At 43.4% G+C, this 8,698-nt stretch overlaps 1 non-coding gene across 1 annotated transcript; it reads right to left on the reverse strand.

Moving 5' to 3' along the window:
* Positions 1-3,439: 3,439 nt before the first annotated feature.
* LOC130889960 (U2 spliceosomal RNA) lies at positions 3,440-3,629 on the reverse strand. The gene has a single exon (XR_009058665.1). It is a non-coding gene; the product is annotated as a U2 spliceosomal RNA (small nuclear RNA).
* Between the last annotated feature and the right edge of the window lie 5,069 nt (positions 3,630-8,698).

The raw sequence follows: 8,698 nt of genomic DNA on the forward strand, positions 1-8,698 counted from the left end.
CTTTTGAGACAGGATTTCTCGGTGTAGGCCTGGCTGGCCTCGAACTCAGAGGTCTGCCTGCTTCTGCCTCTTGAGTGCTTGGGTTAAATGCATTGGATACCATAGCCTGGTAAAGAAAGTTCTCTTTGTAACAGAGATCACTGCAGAAAATGACAGCCAATCAAAATGCAGAGTAGCGAAGCCCAGTCCCAGTGGCTACAGCTACCAAACACTCCTGCGGCTAAGGCTGGGAGAACGATTCTAAGAGCCAGAAAATCAGGGAGTTTGCTGTGAGATTGCGTAATCAGAAGCTGCAGCAGTGAAGTCTCACCAGTGTGACTGCCTAAATGGGTGCCGGGTGCCGGGCAAGGACAACGGCAATAGACAAAAAGTCAAAGTGGACCGGGAAAAGCATCCAAGGCCTCAACCCTACATAAAGAACTGCAGGCCATGGAGGAAAGCTGGGAGCAGGAATGGTGGTCATTCCCAGGGAAGCGCTCGGTAACTGGTTATCTGACACCCAATGATCAGCCCCGAAAACATATACACACATAATAGTATTCAGGCTGGGCAGGGTATATATAGGAATATAAGTGTATTTGCATGTACATGTGTGTGTGTGTATGTGTGTACACATGGAAGAACAATGAATGAAAAAGAGACCATGAATTTGAAAGAGAACAAGGAAAGGTATATGAGAGGGTTTGTGGGGAGAGAAGGGAAGGGAGAAATATAATTACGTTATAATCTTAAAATAGATTATTTTTAAATAAACGATCACTCTGGTATGTGATATCCTACTGATTTTTGTCTTTGGATCATTTCCCTGTAGTATGGAGGTTGCTTGTTTGGTTCCCAGCCACCCGGCTTGCTTAGACCCAAAATAATCACACAGAAACTATATTATTTAAAAACACGGTTTGACCCATTAGCTCTAGCTTCTTACATTTTAATTTAACCCATTTCTGTTAATTTGTATATTGCTACATGGCTGTGGCTCACCTGGTAAAATTCCCAGCATCTGTCTCTGGCACCATCATGGAGTCTCTCCCTCTACCTTTCTTCTCCCAGTGTTCAGTCCAGTCCCCACCCCCCATCCCGCCTACCTAAGTTCTGTCCTATCAACAGGTCAAGGCAGTTTCTTTATTCATTAACCAATACAAGCAACACATAGACAGAAGGACCTCCCACACCATTTCCCCGTTCACTCTTTCAGCCAAACTCTCTTCCTTCTGTTCCCTCCTGTCTCTTCCTTTCCTTCCTTTCTTCCTCCCTCCTTCCCTCCCTTGCTCCCAACAGGATTGTCACTAAGTAGCCTAGACTGGCCTTGAGCTCTTGGTCACCTGGCAGGAACTGGCTCTACAGCTGTGCACTACTGTATTTCGCTCTTCTGGCTCACTTGAGAAACCAGAGTTCTGACTTTTAATGTAGTACAGCACAGTGAGTTTTGCTTCTTCAATACTATTATGACTTTCCCAGTTTGGCAAGAAGATTCGGGATTTCCCTTTTGAAAAGCCGATGTGTGGCACTGTATTGCTTTCCCCAGATACGGCCGTGCTTCTCATGCAGAGCTTACTCATGCTGTCCCATCGGGACCTTACCTGTTTTGTTTCTCTGTCTTCTCTTGGGTTCTGCGGCCCACTGCTCTGTTTTTAACATGCTTTGTCCTACAGAAGGTTCCATGTTCTCACCTATTCTGATTCCGATGTTGCTTGGAAGAATGTATATCCTGGATCTATAATCCACTGTTTCTGATCTGGTTCACTTAGCTATTATTGAGACTTAGGACTGAAATCCCTGCTCATGATATACTGTTAAATATTCCTGTCTTAAGTTCTTAAGTTATGTCAAGGTGGAGATCTCACACACACACACACACATACACACACACACACACACACACACAATTCCTTTTTTTCTGTTCCTTTACTATTTCATCAACTTCTTCAAAATTAAACCTCTAGTTTGGTTAATTTTTTTTTTCATTTTATTTATTCTTCCCTCATACAACACACACACACACACACCTCTTTCTATGTAAACCTGGATATCTGAGTATTTATTATGAAGTCCACTGACCTTGAACTCTTAGCAATATTTCTGCCTTGGTTTCTAGAGTGACAGGATTATAGGTACCTCAGTGATTTCAATGTTGTTGCTTTTAAATTTAAATTTTGTTTGTTTTATGTGCATGGGTGTTTTGACTACATGTGTGCCTATTATGCACTACACATGTACCCTGGGCCTGGAGTTACAGTCAGTTGTGAGTCACCATGTAGGGGCTGGGAACGGAAGACAGCCAGTGCTCGTAACTGCTGACCATCACTCTATACTGGCTACACATGGGGTTGTCATTGCTTTGTCTCGTTGGATTGATACTTTCGTCTCTATAAAGAGCCCTTAGTGTTTTCTGGGAGTCTTTAACTTGGACTTGAAGTCTGTCCTATCTGACAGAAAGACAGCCACCCCACTTTCATTTGGTGACCACTTGCTTGGCATATTTTTTCTTCTATCTTTCTATCAGCCCAAGCTGTCCTGAAATCGAAAGTGAAGCTCTTGTATACACTATATAATTGAATCTGCTTTTGATTTATTTAGCCACTCTATGTTTTTTGTTTGAAGAGCATAATCCACTTACATTTAAAGTAATTGTTGGAGAGGAGGATTCCCCGTTGTCTGCAGGAGTGTGTTCGGTCTGTCACGTAGTTCTTGCATGCTTCTTGTCCCTCCCTGTCACTACTTTCTCTCCGTGTTTTTCACATTGATATGCATGGCTTCCTTGTCCTTTTATAAGCTGTCTACAGATGTCTTCTGTGCGGTTACCACAGGGCTACCATGGAACAGCATAGAGAGGAACCAGTCCATTCTCGGAGAGCACAGCTTCACTGGCATGTGGAATTGCACGTCCCGCCCCCCCCCCAGCATCGCCACTGATCTCCATTTATATCTGCTTACATTACCTACCCAGGAGTGACATCTGCTTTATCCTTTGAGTACTTTTGTCTTCTAAGTTTTAAAGTAGAATCAAAAGTGATTCACTTGCTTCTATTATGGCAATGAAGTAGTCTTTTAAACATTTCCTATTAGACGCGGAGGTCAGAGGACAACTTGGGAGTTGGTTCTGTGTCCTGTTCTTCCACTGGGTCCTGGGACTGAACTCAGGTTGACAGGTGTGGCAGTAAGCTCCTTTACCTGCTGAGCCGTGTCAGTGGGCCACAGTAGTGCAGTGCTCTCTATGTTTCTTCAATCAGGGAGTGCCCCACATTCTTATTTGATTGTTTGGTCATTTAATTCTCTTTTATTTCCACTGGGAGACACTCTTCAGCATTTCTTCTAAGCAGGACCAGTGGCGATGAAGCGCCTCATCATGACTTTAGTGCTCTCTTGCATTCTTTTGAAAGACATTACACACTTTTTTCCTTGCATCTTTAACACTACTTTAAGCTATGAATCTCCCCCAAGGGCATGCACCTTCCCTGGAGGTTCTGCAATAGCAGGTCAATGGGTATAGTGGATAGAACCAATTTCTAGTTTATGGATTTGCTCTAAAATTCATTTATTATATTGTCTTCAGATAGAGGACCCAACCAATGTTAGACAGACAAGAACAGACCTTCTGCTTGATCTTAGTCAAAAGGCTCGGAAGTGATGAGGATGCCCTTCAATTTCTGATCCCCTCGCCGTGGTTTCCTGAGTGCTGGAGGTGCTTTCCCTACACTGCAGGCCCACACTACCAAATTCCTCATCCTTCCCCACACCGCGGGTCCACACCACCAAACTCATCCTTCACACTGCAGGTCCACACCACCAAACCTAACCTTCCCCACACTTCAGATCCACACCACCAAACTCATCCTTCACACTGCAGGTCCACACCACCAAACTTATCCTTCCCCACACTTCAGATCCACACCACCAAACTCATCCTTCCCCACACTGAAGGTCCACACCACCAAACTTATCCTTCCCCACACTTCAGATCCACACTGCCAAACTCATCCTTCCCCACACTGAAGGTCCACACCACCAAACTCCTCATCCTTTCCCCACACTGCAGGTCCACACCACCAAACTCCTCATCCTTTCCCCACACTGCAGGTCCACACCACCAAACTCCTCATCCTTTCCCCACACTGCAGGTCCACACCACCAAACTCCTCATCCTTCCCCACACTGAAGGTCCACACCACCAAACTCATCCTTCCCCACACTGAAGGTCCACACCACCAAACTCCTCATCCTTTCCCTACACTGCAGGTCCACACTACCAAACTCCTCATCCTTTCCCCTCTTTTCCTTTTTCTTTATTCTTTGCTCGTACAATACGTCCAACTACATTCTCCCCTCCCTTCTCTCAGTTCTCCCCATCTTACCTCTTCCCCAGATCCGTTGCTCCTCTGTTTATATCCCTTCAGAAAAGATCAGGCCTCCAGGGGATATGTATCAGCTGAAAGGTGTAACAAAATGCAATAAAGCCTGTCTTACAAAAATTTTGAAAACCTTTTAGCTATTTTGAATATATCATTTTGCTTTCATGTAACTTGTACATTTTCTGCTAAAAAGTAAAATTTGCTTGTAGCCTGATAGAGATCCCTTGTTTATAATAGCTACTTCTTACCCAAATGGCCAGTCTTTGTCTCCGACCTCACCCTGAGATTGCATTGTGAGCCCTAATCTGGCCTAGAACTCATCATATAGCCTGGGCTGGCCTAGATCTCAGCATACAGCCTGGTCTGTCCTAGAACTCACCACATAGCTTGTGCTGGCCTTGAACTCACCATATAGTCTGGGGTAGCCTTGAACTCACCATATAGCCTGGGCTGGCCTTGAACTCACCATATAGCCTGGGCTGGCGTTGAACTTACCATATAGCCTGGGCTGGCCTTGAACTCACCATATAGCCTGGGCTGGCCTTGAACTCACCATATAGCCTGGGCTGGCCTTGAACTCACCATATAGCCTGGGCTGGCCTTGAACTCACCATATAGCCTGGGCTGGCCTTGAACTCACCATATAGCCTGGGCTGGCCTTGAACTCACCATATAGCCTGGGCTGGCCTTGAACTCACCATATAGTCTGGGCTGACCTTGAACTCACCATATAGCCTGGGCTGGCCTTGAACTCACCATATAGCCTGGGTTGGCCTTGAACTCACCATATAGCCTGGGCTGGCCTTGAACTCACCACATAGCCTTGGCTGGCATTGAACTCACCACATAGCCTGGGTTGGCCTTGAACTCACCATATAGCCTGGGCTGGCCTTGAACTCGCCATATAGTCTGGGCTGGCCTTGAACTCACCATATAGCCTGGGCTGGCCTTGAACTCACCATATAGCCTGGGCTGGCCTTGAACTCGCCATATAGTCTGGGCTGGCCTTGAACTCACCATATAGCCTGGGCTGGCCTTGAACTCACCATATAGCCTGGGCTGGCCTTGAACTCACCATATAGTCTGGGCTGACCTTGAACTCACCATATAGCCTGGGCTGGCCTTGAACTCACCATATAGCCTGGGCTGGCCTTGAACTCACCATATAGCCTGGGATGACCTTGAACTCACCATATAGCCTGGGCTGGCCTTGAACTCACCATATAGTCTGGGCTGACCTTGAACTCACCATATAGCCTGGGCTGGCCTTGAACTCGCCATATAGCCTAGGCTGGCCTTGAACTCGCCATATAGCCTGGGCTGGCCTTGAACTCGCCATATAGTCTGGGCTGGCCTTGAACTCGCCATATAGTCTGGGCTGGCCTTGAACTCGCCATATAGTCTGGGCTGGCCTTGAACTTGCCATATAGTCTGGGCTGGCCTTGAACTCAACATATAGCCTGGGCTGGCCTTGAACTCACCATATGAGTTGGTGATTTGCAGGCCCGTATTAGGGAGGAGCTACTCTTCTTGGCCCACTGATTCCAATGCCCATCTCATCTTGAAGCACAGCCACACCCAAGACAGTGTTTGAAAGACTTCCTGGCATCCTGTGACCTACTCGAGTTATTTCATAGCCAGCTGTCACAATTCTGTTCTTGTGCATTTGTTTTCTTTTTTCTTGAGCCTTTCTTCTTGAATTTTTCCAGTTATCAATTCAATGACTTCTCTGTAAGTTATTTGGGTTTTCTAGATACACATCATATTATCAGAAATTTTATTTTTCTCAACCTTTATAAATTTTATTTATCTTGTTTTACTTACTTACTGTGTATGTATGGGCGGGCTTACATGTTTCAAGGCACATGTCCAGAGGTCAGAGGACAATTTACAGGAGTTGGTTCTCTCCCTCCCAGATCTGTGTCCTGGGAACTGAACCCAGGTTGCCAGTCTTGGGCACATTTTCTCATGTGCCACTCTGGATAAGGCTTGTTTCCCCAAATACTTGTGCAGCTAATTAACAATTTTAAATGCATTACAATAAAGTATTTAAAAATATTACTTGATTGTATTTTTATATCTTCATGATATTTTATAGCTTTTATTATTAATTTTGTTTGCACATCATTTCTATTTTTGTCTTAATTAGTTTTTCTTTCTCAGTAATGGCCTTTTTGAGATCATGCTAGCATACCCCAAAATTCATATGCCATAAAATTATAAAATGTGTGAGTCAATGTTTAATATAATCAGAACTGAGCAGCCAGAACTAATATCTAATTTCATGACTTTAAAAAATGTTTTTCATATATTTTCTAACCGTGTATATGTATGTGTGTGTATATGTGCATGTTAGCACAGGTACCTGTGCAGGCCAGAAGAGGGCAGAAGATCCCCTGGGGCTGGGATTTCGTCCTGTATTGAACAGCCTGATGTAGATGCTTGGATCTGGACTTGGGTCCTCTGCAAGTTCATTATTCATTCTTAACAACCCCTGAGCCATCTCTCCAGCCATGTCAGGAAGTTTTTCCTTAACCTAAAGACTACCAGGGTCACTGTATGTCCCTTGGCTTACCCCTATGCAGTTGTTGTTTCCAAGTTTATTCATTCTGGATATTTTATCTAAATTGATTAATGCAAAATGTGGCCTTTCATGCCTGCATATTTTGCCATCAACATTGCATATTGTCAGATGATCCATCACAAGGATATTGCAAATTTTGCTTTCCCGTTAGTCATTTGACACGTGCTGGGAGTTTCCACACATTTTGAACATTGCGCTATGAACATTTGTATGCAAGTGTTTGTGTTCATATAAACTTTAATTCTTTTTTTTAAAAAAAATATATCTAGGGGTAGAGTTGCTGGGCCATATGCTACCCCTAGGTTTAACGATATTAACTATTTTGCCAGATAAATACCTATGGCCAGCATGGTTTGAAATTCCCAGTTTCCCACCAATTGTGTACCTTAGCCATCCTGCTAGATGTAAGGTTTATTTATTTTTGTAGTTTTCATTGCTCTTTCCCAATAATTAGCAGTGTTGGGCGTTTTCTTATGTGCTTACTGGCAAGCTTACTGTCTTTGGAGAAAATCCTTTCTGAATCTAAAACTTAGAAATTATTTGTCTTTTTATAAGGTGTAAGACTCCTTAAACATTCTGGATTCAAGCCTCTTACCACATGAATTATTTATAGATATTCACTTCGTTTTGTTGGTTTTCTCTGCAGGTCGCTGTTGCCTGTGAACACGAATGCTCCTGTGATAACATCTCGTCTGTTTGCTTCATCCTTTGCCAGTTTGGACTTTGGTGTTCTATCTAGGAAGTCAGAGCCTGATGCACGGTCATGAAAATGGACTCATATTTTTCAAATGTCATAGCTATAGTTATTGTAGGCAGAGTATGATCTGCTTTGAGCAAATTTTTGCATATCACCATATGCAAGGGAGGGGTCCAGATTCTTTTTTTCCCCTGCATATGGATGTCTAACTCGCTTGTTGGAAAGAATATTTACTTGAATTTTCCTGACATTTCCTGTGAATCAACTTATTATAAATGCAAGGGTTGATCGCTGATCTTTTGATGGTATTTCATCGATCTTGATGTCATCTTTCAGGATTGTTTCTTTGCCTTTCGCCTTCATCAATCTTCTATGTGTAATATGATTTCTTTGTATTTATTGTGTGCTGTTCATGAGCACCTTAAACTTGTGACTTCATGTTTTGAATTTTTTGGAAAATTGCCTCTGGTGTTTCTTCATATTACTGCTTTTGCCTCATTGAGTATGGTTAAGTAATATGCCATTATAATTAAGTCATATTTCTTAAATAGGATTGAAAGCACACACAGACACACATGCACATACATGTACACACACATACATACATACACACATGTACCCTCACATGCATATTTGTATACACACATCACACACACACTGCACCTGCTTTTGGAGTACACTTCTCCCTTGCTCTGTCCCTTTCTGCTTCTTGATAACTCATGCCCGTCTTTTCTAAGTGCAAACACAAAGCCATAAAAACTCCCTGGGAAAGATTTACTCTCTTCCTTGTCTTGACTCTCCTCCTTTTCGGTTTTGCAAGCCCCTCCTTTGGGCAGCTGTTTTCACGGTTTGTGAGCGTTAGTTTGCCTGTCTATATATTTTTCTTCCCAATGCAGACCTCTTATGAACAAGGGTCACGCCTGAGTTATTTTTGTCTGCCAGTTGCCTAGTGAGATTTTTTAAGCCAGTAAACACTCAATAAAGACTGAATAAATAAATAAGCCTTCCCCCAGAGATCTCTGTCTTCCTGTTCTCCATGCTCTGCGCATTAATTGTGTCAATTACCTT

Source organism: Chionomys nivalis, chromosome 1, assembly GCF_950005125.1.
Source record: "Chionomys nivalis chromosome 1, mChiNiv1.1, whole genome shotgun sequence".
In the NCBI taxonomy this organism is placed as follows: Eukaryota; Metazoa; Chordata; class Mammalia; order Rodentia; family Cricetidae; genus Chionomys; species Chionomys nivalis.